The 18,253-nt window shown below is 37.7% G+C and overlaps 1 protein-coding gene across 1 annotated transcript in view; it reads left to right on the top strand.

Moving 5' to 3' along the window:
• LOC126483986 (cellular tumor antigen p53-like) overlaps positions 1–13,114 on the top strand; it is a 71,240-nt gene extending 58,126 nt beyond the window's left edge. Inside the window, exon 9 of the mRNA XM_050107287.1 lies at positions 12,684–13,114. The gene's annotated coding sequence lies outside the window, so the exon portion shown is untranslated. The remainder of the gene's footprint in view (positions 1–12,683) is intronic.
• Positions 13,115–18,253: the final 5,139 nt, after the last annotated feature.

Genomic DNA, 18,253 nt, shown 5'->3' with positions numbered 1-18,253 from the left:
TGTGTGTGTGTGTGTGTGTGTTTTTGTGATATTAAATGCTGCTTTCATGAAACAGTTTGAAATATTTAAAGGATTCACATCCATTCATGCTTTGGCTACGTAATGCATAGCATTCAAAAGTGATACGGTCATAGGTTTGGGTCCATGTCATTATTTTGCATAAATACAGCCTTCTGGACAATCATTTTTCTGTGTTTACATGTAAATGAATGGATGATTCCCAGATCTAATTGTTGAAGCTCACTCGTACAATTAGGAGGAGGGAACACAAAGTTTATATGTCTGAGCTGAGGATTGTCAGTGTATGCTGGGCATTGGTCTAGTAGCATCATTATTGTCCTGTTTTTTACCCCCATGCATGATGGATGTCAAGATGGAACTGGCAATCGATTCATTGCTGTTGGATTCATCATTAGTGGACAGAATTCTCAAATTTTTTAAATGCCTCAGATTTTTAAATTTACGAAGAAGGTAATGTTTTCGACCTATCAGTGGTGACCATAAGTAAAATGGTTATCCTATTCTTACTCACTTAACTACTGTGGCATTTCTCACCTTTAAAACATAAGGTCTTATTTGATAATATGTTATAAAAAGAAGGCCAGTTTCATCAACATTAAAAATATTTTTTGGGTCATAATCCTTAAAGACATTTTGCAGTTCTTTTTTCCATTGGCTCACAGTTCCACTATCAGCAGTTAAGACTTTCACCACACAGTTGGTTGTAAATAACATTATGACGAGTTTTAAATCGATTGATCCAGCCATTCAACGCTGTGAAGTTGGTGATCCGCATTCTTGAAGCAAACTGTAGTGCCTTTTCTCTCATTATATTGCTATCAAGTGGAATTTCCAGTGCTCTCATGCTAACGAGCCAATGTACAACGAGTTTACCGAAATGATCATATGCTGATGGCTGAATGTATTTACACTTTTTTGCCATGGAACCAGATTGTGTATCATTGGCTTCGATCTTAGACCGATTTCTCACAGTCGTGTTCGAGGTGGAAGTGGAAAGTCGTAGGTTCTTCACTAATTGAACGCATGATCCAACATGCGAATCTACATGTTCTAGAATCATCATTTTTTTCTTCCACAGAGGACATTTGCTGTCTTTTCTGGTCATTTCACTCGTAGGTACTGATTAAGCTATTTCAGAAAGTGATTTTTACACTAGTGTTTGTTTGCTTATTATTACCAGTACTGTACTACTTTTTTCAGGATAATTGTTAGAATTAAATCTCCCTTGTTGCGTTCAAAGAAGCAGTCCAATGGCGCATTTTGTTTCAGAATTCATAATTAAATATGCAGTAATCATTTTTAGTTTTTAAGGAGTGGAAGACTTTTTGCCCAGTTCTTTTTGTGACATTGTCGTGATTTGGAACATCTGTTGACTGTCTTCTGTTTTCACTTGTGGCATCTAAAATGATGTGACCGAATGACTCTAGTAGCATTCTTCATTCTGTTCATTGCATTGTGTTAAAACAACTTTATTTTAATTTCACAGTCATTTATACAAGTAAACACTGCTTTCGGAGTTGACTGTCTCTCTAATGGGCTTTCATGAAGTGGTTCCACTTGAAACACGCTGATCTGTTGTAAATGTGCAGTTTTAGGTTGGTATGATCTGATGTCAGATGTAAACATTTCTCCTCAAGATGCTCGGTAACATGACAATTTCTTCCCTCTTTCTCACAGAGGACATCCTTGTTGGCAACAATCCTTAGATTTCGTGGTTCTCTGTTTATGAAGACTGCCAACTTTAGTGTTTTAACCAATGCAGTATTATGTTACAGGTTTTATTTAGCAGAATTTTATAATGATTATCAATAATAAGTCTCACATTAGAACATGACTATCTTTTTAACGTGGTTTCAGGAAAGACTTTTGCTTCCTTTACATCGTTGAACATTATCGGAACGAAAAAGGAAACCCATACATGTGTTTGGTCTCGGCCACTTGCCTTCGTGTTTATCATGACGGCAGTGGCTGAGTGCTAACATACCAAACGCAAGTTTCCTTCTTTATTTCGATCGTGTCCAATCGTGTAAATAAAACAAGGAAACAAAAGTCTTTTGTAAAATCATATTAAAAAGATAGTTGTGTTCTAATGTGACACTTATTATTGATAATCATTATAAAATTACAACAAATGGAACATTTAATGCAATACTATATTGGCTTCAACACTGAAGTTGGCAGTCTTCGTAAAAAGAGAACAATAGGTGCGAAATCTACAGCTTAATGCCGAGAAAGTCACTCTGTTCAGGGACGTCCTAAGTGAGAAAGATTGTGGAAATTCTCGTCATGTTATGGAGCATCTAGAGGAGGAATGTGTATATCTGACATAAAGTGGTACCAATCTAAGACTGCACGCCTAGTACGGATTAGCACATTTCACATGGAAGGAACAACAGTTCATGAAAGCCCATTATGGAAATAGCTGTATTCAAAAAATGGTGTTTATTTGCATAAATGGCTGTGAAAATAAATTAAAGCTGTTGTAGTACAACACAATGAGCAGAAGGAAGGTTGCTACTAGGATCATTATCATTATATTGTGATCATCATTAAGGCAGTGACCCAGCGTACTTTCTCCCCCCTTCTGAACACCGTGAACCTATAATATAGACGGCCGTGACCCCAACATGCTAACAATGAAAATCTTGGTTACCACGCTAATGCTACTTTAGATGATCAATAACTTATGCATATAGTCTGTGTTTCCTGCTTTGGGTTGGGTTGTTTGGGGGAAGAGACCAAACTGCGAGGTTATCGGTCTCATCGAATTAGGGAAGGACGAGGAAGGAAGTCGGCTGTGCCTTTTCAAAGAAACCATCCCGGCGGAGTGATTTAGGGAAATCACGGTAAACCTAAATCAGGATGGCCGGACGCGGGATTGAACCGTTGTCCTCCCGAATGAGAGTCCAGTGTGCTAACCACTGCACCACCTCGCTCGGTTTCCTGCTTTGTTCCCAGGCTGACTTTGAGCAGGAGCATGATGCACTTCTTGCAGAAATCATTTGAAAATCAATGTTAAAGGTTGTGATAACACCAAGGAAAATGTAAAATGTGGGAAATATTGTAACATGGAATCATTAATGACAGAAAAGCATTCTGTTGGGACCGACAAAAATGAATGTAAAATGCGGTAACGTGAAAGCAGTGTTTGACTGTAAACAGGTAGTAGCAGTTCCATACCCTAAGGAAGAATCCAAAACATTTACTCTGGGGAGAACTTAAAGGAACTGTGGCTCAGGTTAAAAAGAATAGGTGTCCAAGCACTGGCTAGGCATATACGAGGGCCATTCAGAAAGTAACCTCCGGTTGATTTAAAAAAATACACCAAGTTAAATAAAAATATTTTAATATATACATCTTACAACTACATCTTTGCACTATTTTTCTACATAGTCTCCATAGCGATTGAGGCACTTATCGTATCTCTTCACAATCTTTGAAATTCCTTCTGCATAAAAATCACCCGCTTGTGCCTGGAGCCAGCCTGTGACCGCATCTTTGAGCTCTTCGTCGTCATCAAACCGCTGTGACCCGAATCATTTCTTCAAATGCATGAAGAGGTGATAATCACTTGGCGCCAGGTCTGGGCTGTAAGGTGGATGGTCGATAACGTCCCACTTGAAGGACTGAAGAAGGGCCGTTGTTCTGCGAGCAGAGTGAGGACGGGCGTTATCGTGCAAAAAAACGATACCGGAAGTCAGCATACCACGGCGTTTGTTCTGTATAGCCCGTCGTAACTTTTTTATTGTTTCACAGTACACGTCTTGATTAATGGTCGTACCACGTTCCATGAATTCAACCAACAACACCCCTTTGGCATCCCAAAACACCGTTGCCATCAGTTTTCTGGCAGAAAAATCTTGCGAGGCTTTTCTTGGTTTGGTAGGCGAATTTGAATGTGCCCACATCTTTGATTGTTCTTTTGTCTCAGGGTTCACGTACTTAATCCAGGTTTCGTCACCGGTCACGATTCTGTTTAACAATGGTTCTCCTTCGTCCTCATAACGTGACAGAAAGTCTAATGCAGAGGCCATTCTTTGAGTTTTGTGGTGGTCGGTAAGAATTTTGGGCACCCATCGTGCACAGAACTTACGGTAACCCAATCTTGCTGTCACTATCTCGTACAAGAGAGTCTTAGAAATCTGTGGAAAACCAGTAGACAACTCCGACATTGAGAAACGTCGATTTTCACGAACTTTTGCATCAACTGTCTGAACGAGTTCGTCAGTCACCAATGATGGTCTACCACTCCTCTCTTCATCATGAACGTTTTCTCGTCCACTTTTAAATAAACGTACCCATTCACGGACAACTCCTTCACTCATAACTCATTTCAGTATCTTGAACCATTTATGAAGTATGATGATTGTTATGACCACATGATTCCCGATACGCAGGTGCGGAACTTGGCATGTCCTGTGTGACCATCCACTGGATATAAAGATCAATATTTTCGAAATAAAATTTCAGTACCTTATCTACATTTCATATACAGCAATGCGTAGCTAAAATCAACTGTACGCAAGATCTACGCAATGTGTTTTTATCTGTACAAACTCTTTAATGTTCTGTGCAATGTTTTACTTATGTTCTGTGCAATGTTTTACTTAATTTGATGTGCCACAGTAACTATGTTGAATAATGAAAAGCAATTTAGTCCTTGAGTGAATATATCAGGCTGGAGATGTGCAAAAATAATTTTTTATCACCAAATAGTTCTTTTTTTAAATCAGATGATAAATATTTCATAGTGGCCAGAATGTCATCCCTCAGCATAGGTAGCAGTATTAGACAAGCGAAATAGTGATGACAAAGCCACACTCAGCACAGAATGCAGAGAGCACATCTGTAGCAGTCAAACGGATTAATGAAACACTTGTCCTGGAATAATGCTCAGTTGTGTGGGATTCATACCAAATAGGACTAACAGGGCATACTGAACGTATACGAGGAAGGGCAACATAAATGATCCAAAGTTTGACTTGCAGATGTGTGTCTCGGAAATGTTCAAAAATGGTGAAAGCTGCCAGTAACTAACCTCTGAAAGCCTACACACATAGTCCCAAGAACAATTGTTGAGGAAGCAATCTGGGAACACACTATGACCCTGTGCATATAACTCTATAGGGACATCTAAAGACAAGTTTAAGTTATTACAGAGTGCACTGAGGCATTTAAGCAGTTATTTCCCTCACATCCTGTATATGAATGGAATAGGTTGAAACCCTAATGTGTAGTGCATTATGTAGTACCTTCTCCTATGCACTTCACAGTTGTTTTCAAAGTGTGGATTGTAGATGTAACTGCTGCTCTACAGACTGCAACATAGCCATATTTAGGTGGTGATCAATTTTTATTCATTGTTGTTAACAGCAATGCTGTGTGAAGTTTGAGGTTTTCTGATGCTGTTGCCTATAGGAAGTTTGAAATACCAGTAATCCATTAGCAAAATGCATCTATAGACCTGCAGAGCATTGACACTACATGCAGGGACTGGTATTTGATCCTCAACAAAGTAAATGCAACATTTCACAAATAAATAGACAGAAAGGTCCATTAGTGTTTGATTACTGTGTTGGCAATAAATCAGTGTAAACAATTGTAAGATACCTAAGAGTAACTGTCGACACAAACTAGACTGGAATGGCTCCTTATCACTAGTTTTATGAAAAGCAGATACCAGCCTGAGATTGATGGGAAGAAGGAAATGTAATTCATCCTTCAGAAGTGGCATCCAAAACACATATTCGAGTGATTGTTGAGTATTACTTATTAGTAATGGATTCTTAGCAGGTAGGATTAATAGAAGAGGGAAAGAAGGTCCAAAAAGGAGCAGCACATTTCATCGTGTTGAGAGGATTATTGGAATGCTTATCAAACTGCATTGGTAGACACAAGGTAGGCATTATGCATCAAGGAAAAGTTTACATTTAAAATTCAGAAGAGTGACGCAACACATTGCTTCCTCTGTCATATATCTCGTGAAATGACCTCTACAGGAAAAACAAGAAATTAGAGGTCTTACAGAGTTTTACCTGTAGTTGTTATTCTCACACACCTTTCACAAATGGAACAAGATAGGGGAAATCATAGTGATACAAAAAGCACTCTCCACTGCACGTCATAAGGTGGCTTGCAGAGCATAGATGTAGATGTTCTCTGATGTCAAGCCAACAATTTGGGTGAAACTGTATGCTCTGTTAACAACCATGTAGCTGTAATCAAATGATACTTGCCTCTGCATATTTCACTTGCCTGTCCACTGTTGCCATTCATGAACATAATAGCTGAAGTGTCACAGGCTAACACACCCACTTCCTGAGGATCGATCTTTATTCCCATTTCAATTACCTGGTACTGATATTCCACCTTCTAATGTCAATCCCTCTGTGGGCACATACAGGCACTTACTTTCACATTAGCCCTTTGTTTAGCCGCCCTTCATGTACTGGCTTAATACTGAACTTTCAGGCCACATACAAGAGAGTGCTGCTTGGTCTGGGTATAAGTTGATACTCAGCAGTCTTAATCACTTGATTGCTGATACACTGTTTTACGTATTGTTAGAGTTTAGCTTTCAGATGATGTCCTCCTTCAGAGATCGCAAATACAGGACACACACACACACACACACACACAAACACACACACACACACACACACCAGGGTGCGCAGTTGTATGGATTATATTGTACTAGCATTGTAGTCTAACTGGAGGCCACAATTGAACTGCCCTGCTGGTACAGTATGATAAGCTGGTACATTGTAGCCATACGAGTGTGTGTGTGTGTGTGTGTGTGTGTGTGTGTGTGTGTGTGTGTGTGTAGGAGTTTTTATAAAAGTGGTGTGGTATGGAAAGGGGGGAGGGGGCAGGAGCAACTGAACATCAAGGTGTGCATGTATTTTTGTAGCAGGATATCCAGGGAAAAAAATTTAAAAAACTGCAGTCCTGAAGAGCAATAAAACAGCTGGTAAAGATATTGTATGTGTCTTCACCATAAAGAGTAAGTTCCTGGGGAAGAGGTGCTAATTGTACTACAGTAAAAATGTATCTGGAATAAAAGAAAAGGATATGTGTGAATAATAACATGGAAGACTAATGTTTTGTTATCAAGTGATAAAAGGAAGAGGAAGTAATTTTTGTGGGTATGTGTGTGAGTGAATGGAAGTATTATTATATGAGAGCTGATGAAAAAAGACAAAGAATGATTTTTTTTTTCACGGATGTTTATTACTCTACTTGAATTCACTTTTTATAGCGTGTCTGCCAGTGCTGAACACATGGTGGAGACCATTCTTTGTCAGGTTCTTAAGAGTCTCCTCACTTTTCTTGAGGACTGCAGAGTTCTCAAATTGAGTGCCGCAAAACTTTGCCTTTATTGACCGGGTGCATGATCAGGGTTATGAAGCAGATACAGTACTTGTATGCAGACTATTAACTCACTTAAAACATGCACACGGCACCAGATAGGGCCAAAGTCTAATAAGTTCTGTAAACCAGGTGTGCACAGGATCAATTGCAACGACTGTGACCGTTACTATGTTGGTGAGACAGGCCGATCTCTTCATGTATGTTTCAGGAAGCATTACTACTCTCAAAATAAAACAGCATGTGGCTCGCATATTCCTATTGAAAGACATATTGTGCAGGAAATTAACCTTCATGCGTTCGTGCTAGACTGAGTCATGTACACACCCCCACGGGCGGTCGTTTGACCGCCTAATGTTTTCCAACACTCTCTTAGGATTTTCTTTTTTTAAAGTCCAAATTTCCAAAAAATATTGACATAGGAATTCTCACAGAATATTTCAAACACATTTTTGATCAAAAACTTTTATTCATCAATAAACTATACAAAGGTATACGAAAAGGACGTTTTTGTAATTTGATGTTTTTAAAATGTATACTATAAAACTTAGGAGTAGAATTGTCGGCTATCTTAGCATGTCACAAAATACTTTAATTTTGGTGTACAAAAGGTATTTTTAGTTGAAAATTACAAACTAAATATCACAAACATTTCTGTGAGATCAATATCTCTAATCATCCAATATCCATTTCATCTTCATTGTGGGGCTGGCGACAGCTATTGGATTGGACTGTGATAGTTGAATGTTGTAGGCATACATTTTTTCCACAATCATCACATTCTCGCTTGGTTTTTATGTTTTTTTGAGCCACACAAATAACATACGCCTCTCTTAGTTGGAACTGGTACCACTCTATTAATTATATCCTTCTCTATGTACTTTCCTAAAAACACAAACAAATCTTTTTCGGTAGATGCTTCAATTTAGCTCTTTCCATCAGGTTTTCGCTCATCAACTCCAAATCTAACTCGTGTAAGAATAGCCTGCTCATTATGTCTTCTTCAGTAACTGTGTTGAATTGAAAAATCCATAATGAATTTATTCCTGCTAAGTGCAGTAAGCGGAAAAATATAAATGCAGGCCACCTTTGCATCTTTCTTGATGTGGAAATTCGAGAGCATTTAAGGTTGACAGTATCAACCCCACCCTTGGTTGAATTATAGTTGGTGATTTGTACAGGCTGTATGATAACGTCATCAATGGCGTGCGTATCATGCGTGGTTGGGAGGACTACTAGAGCTTTCCTTTTTTTGTAATCATAGAAATTACAGTTTTATCATCTTTACATCTGAACATGTAGTCTCCTAGCACTGCATTTCTGTTTACTGTCATAAATTTGGGGGGAATTTCTTTTTTATTTTTTCTCATTGTATGTAAAAAAAATTAACCCTTTCCTAACAAGGTATTCAGCCAAAGGGTAACTTGAAAAATAATTATCGGTTGTTATGTTTCTATTTGTCCCTTCTATACATTCAACCAATGTAGCCACCAAGTCATGCGGTTTGATGGACAGTATGTTAGGGCCTGGAATTTGTTTTCCGCAGTACACTTCTCAATTACGTGTATAAAAAATTCGTGTATCACACAATGCATATATTTTTAACCCAAATTTGGCTGGTTTTTAGACTATACTGGATAAATGAACAACGTCCTCTACATGTGACCAACATCTCATCAACAGTAACAAATTCCCCTAAACTGAATGATCTTTGACTGTTTGCTACAAAAGAAGATAACACTTCTCAGATACGAGCAAGTTTGTCCATTGCTTGACGAAACAACCTCTTGCTGAGGTCATCAAATCTCAGAGCCCATAGCAAAAATATAAATCGATTTAAGCTGAAATTGCCTCGCAAAATCGTCAGACCTGTGCCATTAGTACTGAATTATTCAGCAAAATTGGCACGTTTTCCCCCTTTCACTGCAGTCACAAACAAAGCACCAAATAATGCTCTATTTCAGCCATTGTTGTTGGCCTATAATCCCTATTGCGTACCTCCAAGTTATTGCTTCCTTCGGCCAGGGTTTGACGTGCCAGTTTTGTCCTTTCAATATAAATATTTGTGTATCTTACAATCCATTCTACCATTTCGGGAGTTATTATACACTGAAAATATTTCAACCTAGTTTTACATTGTCTAGCTTGTTCTCTAGGGCCTGGTAATGTGTTGATTCTATACACACACTCTGCTTTGCTTTGCTTCCTCCGTATCCAGTTCATCCAAAATATGATGAATGTCATCAGACGTAAGGCATCCTCATTCCCTTTAAAAAATAATAATAATTGTTACTTTTCACAGCAGAAAGTTCTGTGCAAAATCAGGAAGAAAAATAGTACTTGTGAAATGAAAAATTTATGTAAAGCAATGCACAGACATTAGGGTATGGAAAGAGTCCATGAAAGTGAGAAATTGTAGAGGAATGACAAAAATAAATACTTACATTCTGAACTAGCCGAGTAGGAAAAAAATCACGTAAACGCTCGCAAAGCGGTGAACTGACTGTACTTCCTGTGTTGTATGTGCTCGTAAGGTGGTCAAATGGCCGGCCGACCTTTTGAGACTTGTACTACTGAGAGGCAGAGAGGAGTGATTTCAGTTAACGTCGATCAGGATCAATCACAGCTAGAGAATACATGGCTGTCCCCTTTTTACCTTTGTGGAGTTAGTGTGGCGAGAAATTGTGAGGAGGTGGTCACCTCACCACCCGCGAGAGTGTGTGAAGGTTGTCAAGGGTTAGAAATATTACATTATCCGCCAAAGGGAAGAAAATTTATTTTTCTCGAAGAATTAGAGATTTATTTCAGTATTAAGAAGGCCCCAGGTAAGGTTTTGAATGAAGAGAAAGAATTCAACCAGAATTATTTCTTCAGTTTCTTCGATGCCATGTTATAGAGGAAGGGGTCATCGCTAATCTGTGACAGCACGTCTTCCAGCCTGGGCTGCCATCTGCCATATAGCTGTGCATGCCTCCAGCGCTGCTAGCAGGACTCCTGTTTCATATGAGGCGATGCCCATCACCATCAGCTGTTGCATCATCTCGACCAATTGTTAAATTCTATGAGGAACAACACTGCAGTCCCTGCTGTTTATAGCCTCTAGACCATTTGGGTACTCTGCATTTTATTTATGTTTTTTCACTTGATTAATGACGATATGACCTACATTTTATACGTATATTTTCATTTTATTGATGATGATGATGATGATTCAATCTTGCATCATTTTTATTACCATGCACTACTACATTAGGCATATGGTAGACATAATTTTTAGTCGTCTTTACTATCTTCCTTTGCAGTACACATACAGTACAGTTGTGTCAATCTTTGTAAATACAAGCACTCCCACGCCTTCCTGTCACCCGTGTTAGCTACCCTGGTTGTCCATTAGGAGCCCTTGCATAATCCAGTTCTTTTTGACATTTCTTGTCAGAATGGTGGGCGTTCAGCATTTTCATATTATCCTTCAATTAATACATATTTCATAAAAAATGGCTATGTTTCAAGGATTGGTATTTCCCTTTCATTTTAAGAATGTTGATTACATAGCTTTATTACAAAATTACTAAGAACTGTATGGTTTATATCTTTACAGCTATGGATCACCTAACAGTTGTTGGAACTGTTGCATATACTGTTCTGACAATAACTGTTATACTACTGCAAATAATGATCTTTTGATCCAGCTTCTACTCATGCAACTGGACAATTTCGTATATGACTGTCAACCTGCGAATTCATCAATTGACTCTCACCTATGATCTATCTTTAACATAAGGCATATTGCCCGTTAGCTATATAAGGCAGCTTCCCTCTCTTGTAGTTTGTAACTTCATTACAGTGTTATTTTTATGGTTTTAAAATTAGTTTGGCTTCAGCACAAGCTTCTGGGATTTCATTCACAAATTAATGCCAATTACATATGACTTCTTCCTACAAATGGCTTGTTGCCAGTTCAGGGCATAATACAGATCTCTGCTGTGTAATTTTAACTTTGTTATTATTATCTTTATATTTAAAATCCATTTGGATATGGAGAAAGCTTTTTGAGATTTCCGGTCTCCGGTTCTTTCGACAGGTCTACAACTTGGCTTGCTTGCGGTGATGTTTTCAGCTACATATTGTTATTATTTTGGTACTTACGAGTGCATGTTGCATGACTACAGCTAATGATGCTTTCCAATGTTTATTGACTGCCTTTTCATATTTTGAATGGTATGTTACATGATAAGTATTAACATAGTTTGTACTACACAGTTAAATGGCTTTGTCAAATGTTCACTTTTACACTTTTACTTGTAGAATTGGTTCCTCATTATTTTTGCTCGGGTGTTAGTGTTTTTCTATTCTACTTGATTGAACATAATTTTCTTAGGCTATGTTTCCTACATGTGTTACAGACCTGAAGACGGTTCCAGATAAGCAACCGAAACTAGTTATTGAACTTTGTGATAGGAAAATTGCGAGCTAGGCATTAAAAGTGTTTACTTTAAAAATATCGTTTATTTAAGAAAGTGTGTTAAGACTGTCATCTCCCCCCTGGCCATGTCAGGCTTCACCAAGAAATAAGTCATATAGAGGCAGTGGACAGACAAGCTGGATTTAATGGTTTTGTGTGTGGGTGTGTGTTTTATACTGAATAAAGGGGGACCAGCATGCACCGTTGAAAACTAATTATGAAAAAGAAATACAGAAGAACTGTGAGTGGGACACAGAGGAGAAAGATTAATGGAGGCCTCTACAACCATACTCATAATCAATGTTAATAAAGAGACCAGAGATACCCATGTAAGAATGGAGCGCATAGACTGAAATGGTATCATGGATTTTGAAATGATATTAACTAGTAATGTGTGAAAAGTAATAATTTCAGAGGAATGGGGGAGGAAAGTAGTAAAAGAACTGGTATGCGAAAAAGCCTGCAGTCTCTGTTCAGTTGAATTTTCTCCAAATGGGGTGGAAGGAGTTGCTGGATCTGACTGGAATTAATGGGACTGACTGGTTCTTAATGTTATGTTGGTTCAAGAGAAGGTTTTGCACATTGTTGTCATCAAATATGCCTTACCCAGCTGTTGTGTGGTATGTGATTCAGAGTATTGTAGTGAAGAACAATTTTAAGTCACACTTGAAAAATTGTGATAGAAAAAATTGCTTAGATTGACATTACTGTTTGTTCCTTTCTCTTGCAACACCTTCTGTTTTATCTCTGGTAATACGAATCCTATTAGTAAAAGAATGTTACATATAAACTACAAAATCCTTGCCTTAATGGAAAATGTCTTTTTTTCCAGAACTATGAGGTGCCATTATTTTGTCCAATTAAAGAGACAACTACTGTAAGGCTGTTTCAAGTTGGAATGTTTGTACAATCAGTCTGCCAGTTACCATTACCAGTGGTGCTCAGGATTCATTGAATGTGATGTGTGTATGTATTCATACAGCCATTATAATTCGGTTGTTTTAAGCGTATTGAGGGATTTTATTGTGCCCTTGATTGTTGTGATATTTGGTTCCTCAATGAGGAACGGATTGTGTGGCCATAATTTGATAGCCTGTGTGTTTTTACATATTTTCATGTTTTGCATTGTTGGAAGTGTTATGTTGCAAGATACTTGCATAGTATTTTTACAAATCTTTGAGCAAGACTGTTTTTTCGAGTAATCTATCATTCTGTTGTGTAAACATAATTGCGTGTTGCAATCACATAATGTTTAAAGTGATTGTTTGTCAATTGTATATAGTTTTTGTATGTTCATATTTTTTTCTATATGATGTATTTCTAATAAAAAAAAAAAAAAGAAACACAAATTTTCTTTGTATTTTTTTCTCTGGCTCTCTCATACTAGTGTCCATTACCTGACAAAGAGAAGTTAAGCACCCAGAAGATGTGGTTAGATGTCATGAACTCTGTACAAGTTTAAGTTCACACTATTGGTATGTAAGTAAATCATTAGAGTTGCAGTTTTCTTTAGCAAGTAGAACAGCCACCAGAGAGCATTAGTATTCATCTTGTTACCAGGTCTGGTAGGATATACAGGGAGTCACTAGAGGAATGGTGTACATTCAGTGATATGACAGGAACACTCATTTGAAGCAAACTACTTCATATGGACATAATGCTATATTCCGAATGATTTCCAAGATGCAAAACCCGTAATGCCACATTTGTAAGTTTTTCTTGAAACTACATTAATTTTCCTACAAAAATATCCTATTCATTTTTTCTCTAGGACTAGTAGCTTGCATGGACAGAGCAAAAAAAAATTGAAAATCTTGCACAACGTGCTGGCACTGTAGTGTAGGTAGTTTTTGTATGCCAGTTTGCATTTTCCTGACTTGATAGACCACAGTTGTCCTGCATCAAATTGCTTGTCTTGACATCCTCTACACTACTGGGGTATCCTGTAAACAATGTCAATGTACTGAATAATACCAAAAAATAAATAACAGTGTATATTAAATGTGTTCTATCTCAGAAGCCATTCAGAATAGGGCAATATGTCAGTACTAAGCTTTTTGCTTCAGATGATCTTTCCTCCTGGGACACCATATATGAGGAACATGTACAGCAACATATGTTTAGTGATCACTTTGAAGGACACGGAGATGCTGCATACTCATGAGAGAAAGTATTATCACCACCTGTCAGAGAGTTTGAAAGGTGTCTCAAATGGTTGTTCAATTGGCCAACTAGTGGAACTGCGCAATGTCCAGATTTGTGGACGATTTGGATGTGACAGTGCCCCGATGTTGGACAGCATGGGAACTTAGGCAGGCATAAACATCGTCAAATTTCCAGTCGATCGTGTCTGACCACCACAACAGAGGACCACACACATCCAAACACATTGTAACCTCTTCACATCTGCACCTGCTGCCTGAGAACAAATAACGGATTCCCTGCAACATACTGTGTCATCCTGCATCATTCGGTGGAGACTTAACAGCAGCATTACTAGGATATTGCTGTCCTACGCATAGGCTACCATTAACACCACAACACTGACAACTTCATTTGCTGTCGTACCGTGAGCAGAAGTGTGGACTACTGATGAATAGTGTTACATTGTATTTAGTAGTGAATCACAGTTCTGCACTACCCAGATGACCATCATCAGCGAATATGGTTGTGACCTGGGGTAAGGTCCCATCCTTCAGATTTTTTTGAAGAGTCACTGTGGTATTACTCCTGGCTTCATGGTGGGGAGGGGGAGCCATTGGTATATTAAAGGTTGTGGCTGATAGTGATTGAAGGGTCACTGACAGCATAACAGTACATCATGGACATCCTGTGTCCTTGTGTTACTCTCGTGCGGCAGTATCAAAGTGCTATTTTTTCAACTGGACAGTGCTCATCCCACACGTGGCACGTGTCTTCATGACCTGTCTGCCCGATGTTGAGGTACTCCCATTGCGAGCAAGATCCCCAGACCTGTCTCCAATAGAACATGTGGGACCAGCTCAGACAGTACCAGTATCAAATATATCAAGGAGCAGTTACAACAGTTGTGGGCCAACTGACCTCAGGGGACGATACAAAAGGTTTTTGACATCCTTCCGAACCAATGGGTTCATATGCGCAGGTCAGATGCTGTGCAACATCATACTAATAAATGAGCTCATACTGCCAAGTTCTTTATAAATTTCATTTGTGTGTGTTTTTTGTGAGGGGAGAAGGGACTTCTGTTGATTATGGGTCTTGTTAGCTAGAGTGGGAAGTACTAGGAAAATAATATACAAAATACTGTTTCTCTGTAATGTGATAGAAAATACATACAGAACAGTTTCTTAAAAAAATGTAGTAATAATAGCTCCAGGGTTGTGTTTTTCAGATTCACTTTTACAGATGTGCTGCTATAAAAATAGTATCATGTGATTCATAACTATCATCACTGTTAACTGTCGTAAGTGGGCTATCAGATCATAATGTTAGTTACAGGCAGTAGACAACATGACAAATCAGTCATTTGTGACCAGGGAAGCAGAATATTTAATAATTTCAGATGACATAATGTTACAAAGAGTTTGTGGAACATCAGTGTGAGTGATGAATCTATTGCATAGCACATAATTTATCATTATGAGATTCCAGAGGATCAGTGTGCAACTTTCACACTTTTATAGTTTTAAATGAGGACAGTATTTCAAATAAGTGTTGTCATCAGGATAAGTGTAGAGTGGGAATGAAGAGAAACTATGTTTAAAAATGAATTCAACAACATGAAATAATAATCATGAATTTTCAATATGTACTTGTATATGTATTCCATGCACATAATTTTGGACAAAATTCTTTGCAGATCATTACATTACCTCAGGGAAAACGAAATTTGAAGTAAGAATGTAATCTTCATGCACTTTTTGTTTTTAATTTTCTAAAAGTATACAGATATGTTAGTTGGTTTAGTTACCCTGTAAAAGCCTACATACTGTTCTCTGTGAATAAAGACTGGATTTAGTAAATACAATCCTGCTGTTTGAAGTGTTTGCCCCTGTCACTTGTTTTTAGTGATTGCAAATGCAATTTTAACAGACAACTGTCTTCTTGTCAGTTGAAAAGGCAAGCTTGGATCAGATGATGAGAAGTTCATTTATGGTGTTACAACAGTTTACTCGTTGTCAATCAGATGAGCATTAATTGTAAACTTTCGCATTTTTATAGCTGTAAATTATGACATTATTTGGAAGAAGTGTAGTTGTGGAAACAAAGAGAAAATCTTCAAAAACGAACTGAACAATGTGAAATTATAATCATGAATTTATGAAACATCCTTGTATATACATTTCGATGCAAATAATTTTGAACAAAATTCACTTATGATAAGCATTTTAGACAGTAGTAGCAATATTAAATCACAACTGAAGGTGTTAATGTCAAATATGTTTGTTTCAGAAAGTATATTTGTTTAGAAAAGTTAGCTTGTACAACGAACAGAGATAATAGACTACCACAGTGGTCATGGTTATTATCTGTGACTACACTGTATACAAATTATCCAGCTAATAAGTACTTTAAAAAAAATGATATTTGTAATAAGGTAATACGAAAAAGGAGTTGGGTATTTGTGATTAAGTTTTTCCCTGCTACAGACATAATCTCTGCATTCCATGCTGAGGCAGCTTTTGTTATTGCTTTACTAATCACCAAATACTGATGCCTGTGCTGAGAGATGGATTTCTGGCCAATAGGAAATACATTTCCGATTTATCAAAAAATTTTATTGGAAAAAATTTGATTTTTGCTCATTTTGCAGTCTGATATATTCACTCAAAACTCTGAATTTCTTTCGTTATCCATCACACATACGGGCTCCATCAAATTGAGTGATTTTATTTAAAATTGAGAGCAGAACAATATCTCATTTTGTTCTAGAGTTGTTGGGAAGACCTGGAGAAAACGGGAGCTGTACTGATGAAAGGACATAAGAAAGTAGGTTAACTATAAATGAAAGTAAAACAAAGTTCATGGTAATAGGAAGAAGATCTCAGTGAGTACCAAACTGTCTAATTATTAGGAGCCTAACAATAAAGAAGACAGACACATTCAACATCAGCCAATGAGACTTTACAGAACAAGAGATCGTAACGAGAAATCAAGCTGGAGGAAGATGTCTAGGAGCTATTCATAACATAATAAGATCTAAGTTGTTATGCAGGCAGACAAAATAAGAATGTATCAGATCTCCATCAAACCAATAGTGTGCTATGCAAGCGAGACATGGACCTTGACAAAGAAAAAAAAGCTCATCACTTTTGAAAATTAAGTACTGAGAAAAATATATAGACCAATGAAAGAAACTTTACAGTGGAGAATAAGGAAAAACTCTGTCAGTTATACACAATACCTGATATCGTAACAAGTGTGGAAACTAAAAGACTCAGGTGATACGGATATGTGAGGAGGAGAGGGGAGAACACAGTAAGAAAGGCAGTAATTGGTGGAGAAGTCAATGGAAGGAGACCACTAAGACAGATAATACCATCAGAGACATGCAGATGCTGGGTCTGGCAGATGAAGATGCAGGTGACAGGAAGGTATGCGAGGCTGGACTAAGTGAGGCCGAGGACTGGCTGCAGTATAAGTAAGTAAGAAAGTTATTGGGTTTTATGTCTGAAAGACAGTTCTGTGTGAGACACTCATTAATGTCCTTGTGCATCGCGAACCGTGGTCATAACAATCATATCTGTAACTCATCCGCAGCAGTGAGAGGTCGGAGTTCAAGGTGTGTCAGATGTTCATAGCAGTGTAGAAAAACTCAAGTGGTGCACGTCCACAGCTCCCTGGAACAGTGTAGGACGACACCTGATACATACCCACTGCAGCAAAGATGTTAATAAATCAGTTTCATAAAATATGATGCCCTTTTTCACCTATGTTCATCAGTCTCTCTTTATGTAAAAAGTGTCCACTAGTACAAGCTTAGAGCACGAAATTGGTATGCAACGTCAGAAGCCAGTTAAAAAAACCTTTCTAACAGGACCACCTCACCGCTGTATGATTAGTATGTGTTGAGAAAAGGTATGTTGACTTGAAAAATAGTGTATATGATATTTATGTTCACTGTTAATGGTTTTTCCCCCAATTCAAACTGTAAAGTGAGTTACCAATGCAACATTGATTGAATCTCATAATAAAGGGAAAACGACAATATTGTGGTGCAGGAAAAGGAAACTATACGTAGTGGTGAGGACAAGCACAATTGTGAGGTATGAAATTTCTGTCATAGTAAAACAGTGTGCCGCATATATTAATAACTCTGAGTAATAATACTAAAATGTTTAATAATCACTTCTTAGACATAATAAAGAAAATTGATACATTAGTTCAAAAGGTGAATTGCAATATTTGTGAGAAATCGAA

Source organism: Schistocerca serialis, chromosome 6 (genome assembly GCF_023864345.2).
Source record: "Schistocerca serialis cubense isolate TAMUIC-IGC-003099 chromosome 6, iqSchSeri2.2, whole genome shotgun sequence".
In the NCBI taxonomy this organism is placed as follows: Eukaryota; Metazoa; Arthropoda; class Insecta; order Orthoptera; family Acrididae; genus Schistocerca; species Schistocerca serialis.
The sequence above is the reverse complement of the archived record's forward strand: the minus strand, read 5'-3'. Positions and strand labels throughout refer to the sequence as shown.